This window comes from Elaeis guineensis, chromosome 2, assembly GCF_000442705.2.
Source record: "Elaeis guineensis isolate ETL-2024a chromosome 2, EG11, whole genome shotgun sequence".
NCBI lineage: Eukaryota > Viridiplantae > Streptophyta > Magnoliopsida > Arecales > Arecaceae > Elaeis > Elaeis guineensis.
Genome location: NC_025994.2, coordinates 52762437 through 52773818, shown reverse-complemented (window position 1 = coordinate 52773818; position 11382 = coordinate 52762437). Strand labels below are relative to the sequence as shown.

Sequence of the window (11382 nt, the reverse complement as noted above, 5' to 3'; positions counted from 1 at the left end):
CTACGGTTTCTTGGTCCGGGACGGTGATCCCATCGAACTTGATGAGAATAATGAGGATCCGATCACCTATATGGATGCAATGCAGAGACCTGATTCCGAAAAATGGCTTGAAGCCATGAAATCCGAAATGGAGTCCATGAAGGTCAACGATGTATGGACATTGGTTGACCCGCCTGAAGGGGTTAAACCCATTAGGTGTAAATTTATCTTCAAAAGGAAGAGGGGCGCAGATGGAAAGGTGGAGACCTATAAAGCCCATCTGGTTGCCAAGGGGTATCGTCAACGTTATGGTATTGACTATGATGAGATATTTTTCCTTGTGGCAATGCTCAAATCTATTCGGATAATGCTTGCAATAGCTGCCCATCTGGATTATGAGATCTGGCAGATGGATGTAAAGACAGCTTTCCTGAATGGAGAGCTGACTGAAGAGGTGTATATGATACAACCTGAAGGGTTTACATCCACAGATGAGTCCAAGGTGTGCAAGCTTCAGAGATCCATTTATGGATTGAAGCAAGCTTCTCGGAGTTGGAACATGCGTTTTGATAAGGTGATCAAAACGTATGGCTTCATTAAGAATGGAGAAGAGCTCTGCATCTATAAATGGGCAAATGGTCCAGTTGTGGTATTCCTTGTCTTGTACGTGGATGACATTCTCTTAATCGGGAATGACATCCCCGCACTATAGGGAATAAAAGTTTGGTTGTCATCATAGTTCTCCATGAAAGACTTGGGTAAAGCATCCTACATCCTAGGGATGAAGATCTATAGGGATAGATCTAAAAGGATGCTTGGGTTATCCCAGTCCATGTACATAAACACTGTGCTGAAGAGGTTCAGCATGAAGAATTCCAAGAAGGGCTATCTACCGATAGGCCATGGAATTTCTCTCTCTAAGAAGGATTGTCCGACAACTTCTGAAGAGAGAGAGCGTATGAGTAGAGTCCCATATGCTTCAGCCGTGGGATCTATCATGTACGCCATGACATGTACAAGACCAGATGTGGCATACTCACTAGGAGTAGTGAGTAGATACCAATCTGATCCTGGAGAGAATCACTGGAAAGTGTTTAAAGCCATCCTTAAGTATTTGAGAAATACTAAGGACCAATGGTTGGTTTATGGCAAGTCAGATCTGAAACTTGTGGGGTTCACAGACTCCAGCTTCCAATCTGACCATGATGACAGCAGGAGCGTGTCGGGTTATATCTTTACACTGAATGGTGGAGCCATCTGCTGGAAGAGTTCCAAGCAGCATACTGTGGCAGACTCTGTTTGTGAAGCGGAGTATATCGCAGCATCAGATCCGCGAAGGAAGCTGTGTGGCTGAGGAAATTCATCAACGAGCTCGGAGTAGCACCCTCCCTCGATGGTCCAGTCCTGCTCTACTGTGACAGCACTGGTGCCATAGCTCAGGTGAAGGAACCCAAAGCACATCAGCGGACGAAGCACATCTTGTGCCGTTTCCACCTGATCTGAGAGATCGTGGATCAAGGTAACGTCGACCTTCAGAAGATCGACAGAAAAGAGAACCTAGCCGACCCCTTCACTAAAGCCCTGGCAATAAAAGAGTTAGACAACCACAAGTCAAAGATGGGTATTAGATACTGTGCCGAGTGGCTTTAGGACAAGTGGGAGTTGTTGGGAAATGTGTCCCAAAAAGCCAATCGTCAAACTGTTGACGGTTGAGCAACCAAGTATTGTAATTGATTTATTAATAAATAAAATATATTTGGCATCTTCATCATAAGCTTTCATCTTCTAATGAACTCCGTTGTTATGATAAAGTCCTTAGGACTATTTAGATTCGATAAAGAGAAGATTTATCGATTAGTCCTTAAAACTGTTCACGACCAAATGATAGGCTGTTAATAAGGACGACAGCTTCTATCGAGCATAGGTCGCTGTAGGCCATATGGGTTGGTTGTCCTCTTAACCAAAGAGTGTGGAGACACTGGTATGGCATACAGGTGAGATGTAAGGGTACATCATCATTGAACGTGACCAACTCCAGAGCATTTCGCTGTCGAGAATGTCTCTGATGGGATATAGGTATAAGTGTCTCTTAGACTTGAGATCGCCTCAGTGACTTGCAAGCAACTCACTGTGCTTTGGTACTGGACTAACTGAATTTCTAATTCAGGGACGGAAGGCTTCTGGGCACAGTCAGTACTTGCGAAGTCAGAGTGTGATCGAGATGGGATTGACCACTCCAAGAGTTGGAGAAGAATGAGTCGCTGTATTTCAATTTAGCAAAACCTTGGCCAGGGTAATCCATCAGATGGATTTGATATTTTGAAATACAATGTGGACAACCTGATCAGAGTTGACAGTTAAACTCTGGGGTGTCCTGTGATCATTTTGGTCAAGGTGATGAATTATATGAAAACTATGTCCAAATGGGTTCTAAGGATGTTGTTCTACACATTCGACCTATCCGGTCGTCGGGTACCATTGCTAGATGGTCACTTCGATTGGTATAGGAATTTGTTCCTATGCTACCGACTTAGGTTCGGACCTATGAGGTCACACACATTAGAGTTCATGATCTGATCAGATGGTTGATCAACGATTAAGAATCGTTCTAGGGTTAAATGATCAATACGATTGACATTTAACCCAGTGCAAGTGTTGCAGGAGGATCGATTAGCAATTTGATTGCTAATTGGCTTAATTTGATTAAGCCAATAGGCTGAGATTAAGTCTAATTAAATATAATTTAATTAGATTTAGTTTGGGCTTGATTGGATCAAGTTCAATTGGTTTATTGGATAAGCCAAGTGCAAGGAAAGACTAGTCCTAGTTCAACTAGGACTTGGGTCAATCTAATTTCTAATTTGATTAGAAAATTAAATCAGATTTAAATCTAATTTAATTTGATTAAATTAGGTTCTTAATTGGGTTAAGATCTATTTTAATTGGGTTGATCTAATTTTGATTTGATTTGGTTTGGGAAACCAAACTAAAACAAGTCATAAGACAGAATCCTAGTAAGACTAGGATTCCACCTTGCGCCACATAATCCTTCTCCACGCCCTCTCTCTTATTCAACGCCAATCTCCACTTATTTTGTGCGACAAAAGCCCTCTCCCAGATTTCTCCCACGTTCACAAAAGGTCTCTTCTCTTCTTTCTTACATGGAAGGTGGTTTGGATCAAATCTAAAAAGAATAAGTTTGGATTTTGAATTCTATGAGATAGAGTTTTAGAAATCCAAAACTCTTTCAATTTTGCACCGAATTTATCCAAATTTTTTTTGGAATTTTCATGGCCTTTAGGGTTTACATTGTGAACCCTTTTCTGGTGATCCATTCATGAAAATATGGAGGAGATGCTCAAGAGTTGGGCATCCCTTAACTTGCCATGTTTGGATAAGCCTTGACTAGGTGTTTGACCTAGATAAGGACTCTATCATATCTCTTTATATAAGATAAGTTTCTTCATGAAATTTTAAAGGGAGATAGATATTTGAGATACCTTTCTACCATCCAAAAATCAGAGAGAAATACCTTTGGGTCATGGAGATATAAAAGATGTAAGTTTGGGTGTCTAGAGAGAAAAACGTGAAGAAGAAGAGGGTCTTCTTCTAGGGTTTTTGTTTTCATATCTTTCCTCCCTCCATCTTGAGTTTCCTGAGAGTGTCTCAGATTTGAAACTCCTCCTTCTACTTTTCATCTTTGGAAGAGTCCAAATCAAGAAGAAGGAGGCACCTGATCAACCATCAAAGAAGGATCAGCGCAGTACTAGCATACTGTGCTGATTTCCTGAAGCAGGACTTCTGATCGAGATTCGTGGGCTCGTGTGGATGACTCCTAGAGGCCGGACGTGTGTGCGGCTTGCAACATCATTCTTAAGCCCGGATCAGCGAGGTTAGAGCATCTAACTTGCAAGGTAATAGATCTGATCTATTATTTAATACATACATTAGATGTAGCTAGTATAGAAACATGTTGATATGATCAACATGTAGTTCATACTATATTCATATATATTTTAATTTTTGATTTAATGCTATGTAATAATCATGTAATAGGATCTTAGATCTAGGGATTTTCTAATCTTAAAAAATAAATTTTGATTTATTTTAGTCTTCCGCTGTATGATCTTGAAAAAGTTTCAAGATCTAACCCTGAAACCCTAGATCTGGTTCCTTCACTAGTGACATGGGCTAGCTCAAATTGTTAGCCACCTCAAATCAGAACTGGGTCGACACATATGGCCAGGTAAGTGAGATCGGTGGAAGGGATATGCCATTAACTTGATAAGAACGCATTCGAGCCGAGTAGCTCCCAATTAAAAATCAGTCAGTCGCATCTGCCCAACTTACCTTAGACATCAAATGTCGAACCAGAACCAATTGGGTTAGTCTACAATCCAGGCTCTAACCACTGAGCCAAATTAGGTCTTAACTTGATCGAGTCACATCTAAATATGATTCAACTTTGATCTAGACTTAATCCCATTAGGTTGGTCAATTATTAGCTTTCATGATCCCACCTAACCAACTTTTGATTCGGTTTGATCAACCGCTAGACCTAATTGAGCTACCCAAGCCCGAACCCAATTTTATGAAAATGGCTTAGATCTGAAATTCTTAATTTTAGATCTAATTTGATTTCATAAGCTTAATTCATTAATTAAGTCTTGGGTTCATAAACAAAACATGTAAAATAAATCCTAGGGTTTTAGGATCTAGGATTTTGCAGAAAAGTAAATTTTGATTTTTGATTAAGGATGAACATGCAGCACCCCTACACGCCATAAGAACACTCCATTGAATGAGAGAAGAGGGTCTTAAACCCTATTTTGTTCTTATGATCGGACAGCGATGAGGAACACCTTAATCAGAAATATTAATTTAACTACAAAACTAGTTAGATCTAAGTTACATATCACATATATAATTTTAGATCTAACATATACATGCTTTGCATACATCTCATGTATTAAAATCTGATCTAATTAGCATGCTTTCAGACCTGATACATCACATATAATATCTAAAAAATAAGATTTAAATTAAACTATTCAATATAAAATCTATTCTAGACAGTTACTAGAATAATTCTACAACTAGTCTAGGCATGCAACAGATCAATCTTATGTATTAATTAAAATTTTATTTTTTATTTTTTGATCTAAATATAATATTTATAACATCAAAAAAATAAAGAATAATATAGATCTAATTTATACTTTAATCACATTAAAATATAAAACTATAAGACTATTCATAGATCAAACTACTCCTAGTCTAGTCATGCATCTCATACCTGTTAGATCTACTTAAATTTAATTTTAATTTTTTTTTAATTTTATATCCTATCACATCTAATGTGACATCTAAAATCCATTAATATCAGATAAATAAAAATAAAAATTATATCTAAATTAGATCTGAAATAGAGCCATCAACCTGGCTCTGATACCAGTTGAAGGAAAAACTGACTTTTTCCTTATAGGATCTTCCAGATCTAAGAGATCTGGGGCAGAATATTTCAAAAATTATCCTACAATATTTTAGATATAATATCTATTAGATCTAGTTCCTATTATCTGATATTAAATCTAAAATTAAATCTAAAAATATGAGAAATAGAGAAATACCTCTAGGGTAACTAGATTACCCTGTAGATGATCGCAGCAATGCCCGAGGTTCTAAAATAGCCACGCAGTTGCTTGACCTCTGCTGATATCTACTTAAGCAAGATCTGGATCATCTTCTTCTCACAAATCTTTTCTCCAAAAATTAGATCTAGATCTGATCTGAAAGATCTTCAAAAGATCTTCTGAAGCTGGAGCAGCAGCTTCTCGACAAATCTCTGTAGCTTTCTAATTAGGAAGCCACCACGCCTTGGACAAGCACCAGATGAATGCCCAACCTCTTGAACATGAAGAGGGGAGAGAAAGGAGTAGAGAAAGTACAGAGAAGTGGAGAGGATTTAAGCTTTTTCTGGTTATTGAGCAGAGTCTCTAAACCCTAGGCGCAGATAGGGCTTAAATAGACCCTGCTGCGCCATGCAGTGCCACATCATTCGACCAATCAAAAGATTTCAATTAATTTTGAAAAAATTTTGATTGATGGAGTGATATCATTTGATCATATCAGATAAGAATCTCCACAATCTCTCTTACTATTGGTGCCAACACTGGATAAGCACAGTGAGATTTGTGCCCCATAGTCCAAGTTGATCAAGGGATCAGAGTCCTCATCTCATGGGACTATCCTTATCCACTTGGGGCGCATGCCCAATCTAAATATGGCACCCACTTTGAGGTCCAATTTAGTAGGTAGACACTCCACAAAAACTCTCCAATGACCTCTTGCCAAGTGGCTTTCAGTCCAAGGTCCATGGGTCAACGTTTGACCAATGTCCTCAAATGGAAATGGCAAGTGATAGGAATTGGCAGGTGTTGTCTTAAATTCATCTCATGAATTAAGATAAAACTTTTTTGAGCTGGACTGGCTCCAGTCAGACTGAGAGAAACTTTCTTAAGATTCTCTAGGTGAGTCAAATCATATTTGGCTCAGTCGAGATAGAAAAGATTACACGAGGAGAAAGTTAGGCTCAATCGTGTGCTAGCACGATTTCTTTGAATCTAATTGGATCTAATCCAAATCAATCGAACTGGGCTAGCTCAATTGATGACATCCAGACTCAAACTCTTGTTTGTGTGATCCAGTTAGGTTTATTTTTGTATGGTAATGAGACATGTCGTGATCTCATCATCGACATCATCGAAACTCCTTTCGATGGACCCGAACTCTTCTGATTTAGACAATTAGAATGATCGATCATCAAGATCATTCTAATTGCTTCCTGATAAACACTTAATTTAAGTCATTTAAAGTAAAAAATTATATTTAATTTATTTTATTTATTAAGAATTTGATGCTTCTTTTTATGTTTTACAGGAAAGGTAATCGTCGATACAAAGAGTCCGATTCGTAGATCAAAAAGAGTCAAGTTTGAAGAAAATTAGACTTAAAATAAAATTTAAATAAAGGAAGGATGCATACAGTATTATAGAAAATGAAGATACTATGCAAGAAACCCAAAAAGGATATAGACATCATTGTAAAGAAACAAAAGTTTCTTTTTGTAATCAAAAATCAGGCGCGCGGCATCGGGCGCGTGGCACAGCGGGTACATGCGGCATCGGGCACGCGGCACAGCGGGTTCGCACGACATGGTGGGTTTGCACGGCATTGCGGACATGCGGACACAATGGCGAATAGATAGCAGATGGATCTGAAAATTAAAGAAAAAAAATAATACTTGAAAATACTTCAAGAGGAAGAATTTGTATTTTCTTTATCTGCTTGTGATCTTTCCATCTCATCCATCCATCTTTTAATCCTTAGTATTTTCTTTAGTCCCACATCTGAAAACCATGTAAAACTCCTCCCTCCTAACACCTATAAAAAGGCTTTTGTACTCCCATTTGAAGGGAGAGCCCAGAAATTCTTCTAGAGCCTTGCATAGAGGAAGAGAAAGGGATTACTCCATGAGCAGCTGACTAGCAGTCTCAGGAGTGGAGAAGAAATTTTGTAACGACACAGAGTGGGTTTATTGTTCTAAATTTTTTTGTATTTTTTATATGCAATAAAGATTATGCTTTTTATTTAAATCATCATGAGTTCTTTATTTGCTCTCTTTCATATGCTTTTATTTATGTTTTTCTGTTAGATTAATATTAGGAACAACTTTTACTTTCTGGAGACGCACCGTGATCTACGGGTACAAGGTGTGCCGAGGAAAGAAGAGTTGTTTACCTAGTACTTTCTAGAGATGCGTCATGATCTATGGGTATGGGATGTACCAAGAAAAGATAGGTATTTTTTTTAAGATTAATCGCATCTATTTAAATAATAAAAAAAGAGATACTACTCTACTAGTACAAAATTAATTCAAAACTCCTGAGCTCTTTATTTTCTAATTACATCAATTTTAAGATAATTTATTTTCTAAATCAAAACAACGCTTCTTTCTTTTATTTTGCAATCTCAACTTAGCCCAAGGTCCCTAAGGATACGATCTCGACTCATCCTACCTACGTAGTGAGTAGAGTTATTTTTGGTGCTATCAACGACTGTGCATCAAATTTTGGCACCGTTGCCGAGGATCTTGGCACAGTTGAATTAAAAAAAAAAAGTCACTGACATTTCATAACACTTAAATAAAATAGTGTAACCTCAAATATAAAAATTTCTAACTTGATTGGACACCTTGTTTCTTTGCATTGCATCTTCATAATTAACTTTAAGGGCACAACACATTAACTAAGATAAGGTGGAGATTTGATCACCCTTTCTTAGCCCACAAATCACTCCCTTGCATTTGCATAACCTAGACCTTAATCTAAAATTAATTAGATGTTGACCCCTAAAGATTTCGAGCTCATTAGGACAAGTGACCCTGAGAGTTAAACCAGGTTAGACTTGGTCAGCTAGCTGGTGTCTAGGAAAGTGGTTTGCAGGACGACTGGGCCTGAAGGAAGGTGGTTTTTAATTGGTTCTGTTCGCTAACCTGGCCAATTTAATTGGTGTCTAAGGAAAGCAACGGGGGGACTCCCACCGACCTTACACTTATCTGGCCAGTTGGTTGGTCAAGCTCCGACTTGGAGGGCTTGAAGGCTAACTACAGTTAGGAGCTATCTAGAACTAGGATAACTTTAGGATAGAGAGTCCACTGTGTGCTAACTTGATTATAATTAAAATCTAACCACAATTAATTCTTCTATTAGTTTTAGGACTTCTTAGGATCTCTTCTTTAGAACTCTTTTCTCTCTTCTTAAAATAAAATAAAATAAAATAAAATAATTCTTAACAGACTAGGATAGTCCTACATAGACCTTTTAGTTGCATGTTAGGTCGACGATCACTAAAACCCGACTTGCAACCATTAGACGAAGAATTAGAAAAGACTCTTAGGACTATCCAAGTTAGAAACATGGCTGCACCTGGTGAGGCTAATCCTCCACGCCCATTGAGAGAATATTTCACTCCATCCTCGTATACCTACTCTCCAAGCATTCAAGCACCTCCAGTAGAAGCTATCCAATATGAGATTAAGTCTAGCATTATTCAAATGTTGTCATCATTCTATGGACTTAGTAATGAGGACCCATACAAACACTTAGATGAATTTTTTGAAATCTGTTCCACAGTAAAAATCCAAAACTTCTCCGATGATGCCCTTAGGTTGAAACTATTTCCTTTCTCACTTAAGGACAAAGCCAAGCATTGGTTAAACTCCTTAGACTCTATAACCATTTCAACTTGGGATCATCTTCAGAAAGAATTTCTCAAGAAATACTTTCCAATTGGAAAAATAAATCAAATTAAAAAAACTATCACTAGTTTTTCCCAATTGGAGGGTGAACTTTTTCATAAGACATGAGAAAGGTTAAGGGACCTCATTCGTAAATGTCCACACCATGCTGTCCCTAAATGGCAACTTTGTCAGTATTTTTATGATGGTCTATCAGAGAAACACCGACAAATGGTTGATGCATCATGTGGTGGGACATTCATGCTAAAGAGTGAGGATGAAGCCTGGCAGCTCTTTGAAGCACTTAGTGAGAATTTCCTACATCATATATCTGCCACCTCTAGAGAACAACCCATGCTTCAACAAAAAAGAAGTGGAATTTATCAGATTGGAAATGTCATGGATATCCATAGTAAGGTAGATGAACTGTCCCAAAAATTAGACCATCTTCTAAATACTGGACAATCCCCGATTCCACCTAACCCAATCCAAGAAGTTTGTGCATTATGTGCAAGTCCGAACCATTTTGTTAGTGAATGCCCAGCCACACCTCAATTTCCTGAGTTTATGCACGAGCAGGTTCAGCAAGCTCAAGTCCAACAAGCTCGCAGACCAGGAAACAATCCATATTCGAACACTTATAACCCCGGCTAGAGAAACCATCCAAATTTTTTCTGAAGACCACAACCAGTAGTTGGCCCTGCCGCACCTCGACCTCAATATCAGGACCCAACATATAGGCATGGACCATACCATCAATTTCAAAATGCTCCTCAACCATCTACTACTGGTCACAGCTCAGCTTTTGAGAAAAAAAGTTCTGAAAGTACTAGAATGATTAGAAGTCAACACTCAGACCCTTAACTCCCACACACAATCTATTGCTAAGCTAGAGACCCAAATAGGTCAACTAGCGACTGCATTCAGTAGGAGGGAAGGAGGAAAATTACCTAGCCAACCCGAGAGCAACCCAAGAGGACAATTTGTGATTGAGAGCTCTAATACTCCAGAAGCTTTTTCTGAATATGCCAAATCAATCATGACTCTGAGAAGTGGGAAGGTCATTGAACACACTAGTAAAATCAATGAGACCAACCCTAAACCTCTAACCGAAGCCAAATCACCCAAGAACAAGGAGGACCTTAAAATAGAAAATGAACCAACTACACCGAAATCATCTTACTTGCCTAAAGCCCCATTTTCAGATGCCCTGAAAGTCCCTATTCCTGCAGATAAGAAGAGAGAAAGACTTGACGAGATGTTGGAATTGTTTAAGCAAGTCCAAATTAATCTTCCCCTTCTAGACGTAATCAAATAGGTCCCTGCTTATGCCAAATTTTTGAAGGATTTGTGCATCCAAAAACGTAAATCTAGATCACAAATTTCAAAGAAAGTATGCCTCACTGAACAGGCTAGCTCTGTCTTCCAGTATGCCACTCCTCCAAAGCTTAAGGACCCAGGAGCCCCCATCATTTCCTGTGTTATAGGAGATTATCACATTGGAAAAGATCTTCTGGACTTAGGGATAAGTGTGAATCTTTTACCTAGTTCGGTGTATGAACTTTTTGGATTCGAAGAACTAAAACCCACATCAGTCACACTGCAGTTAGCTGACAGATCAATTAAGGAACCACGTGGAATGCTTGAGGATGTCTTGGTCAAGGTAGATGAGTTTTACTTTCCAGTTGATTTTCTGGTTCTCGACATGGAACTAAGTGGTAACCCAAGATAAATTCTCATTATCTTAGGATGACCCTTCCTAGCTACGGCAAATGCATGCATTAATTGTAGGACAGGAGTCATGGACGTATCATTTGGGAATAAGAAACTGAGACTGAATTTGTTTGGTGCTTCCCAAGGACCATCAATGGATAGTTACTTCGAAGTAGATACACTAGAAGACATTATAGAAGATGCAACACCCATAATTCTAGCACCAGACCCCTTAGATACTTATTTAGCTCACTTTGGAGTGTATGACTTTAAGGGATATATGAAAGAAGTTAACACCTTGTTGGATACACCACACGATAAAACCACTGCTCCATGGACAATCAAGTATGAGCCATTGCCCACATTAGCCAGTACACCAATAGTCCATCTTT

At 38.5% G+C, this 11382-nt stretch overlaps 1 non-coding gene across 1 annotated transcript; it reads right to left on the bottom strand.

Moving 5' to 3' along the window:
- Nucleotides 1-9344: 9344 nt before the first annotated feature.
- On the bottom strand, nt 9345-9450 carry LOC140855970 (small nucleolar RNA R71). Its single transcript, XR_012139411.1, has one exon. It is a non-coding gene; the product is annotated as a small nucleolar RNA R71 (small nucleolar RNA).
- Between the last annotated feature and the right edge of the window lie 1932 nt (nt 9451-11382).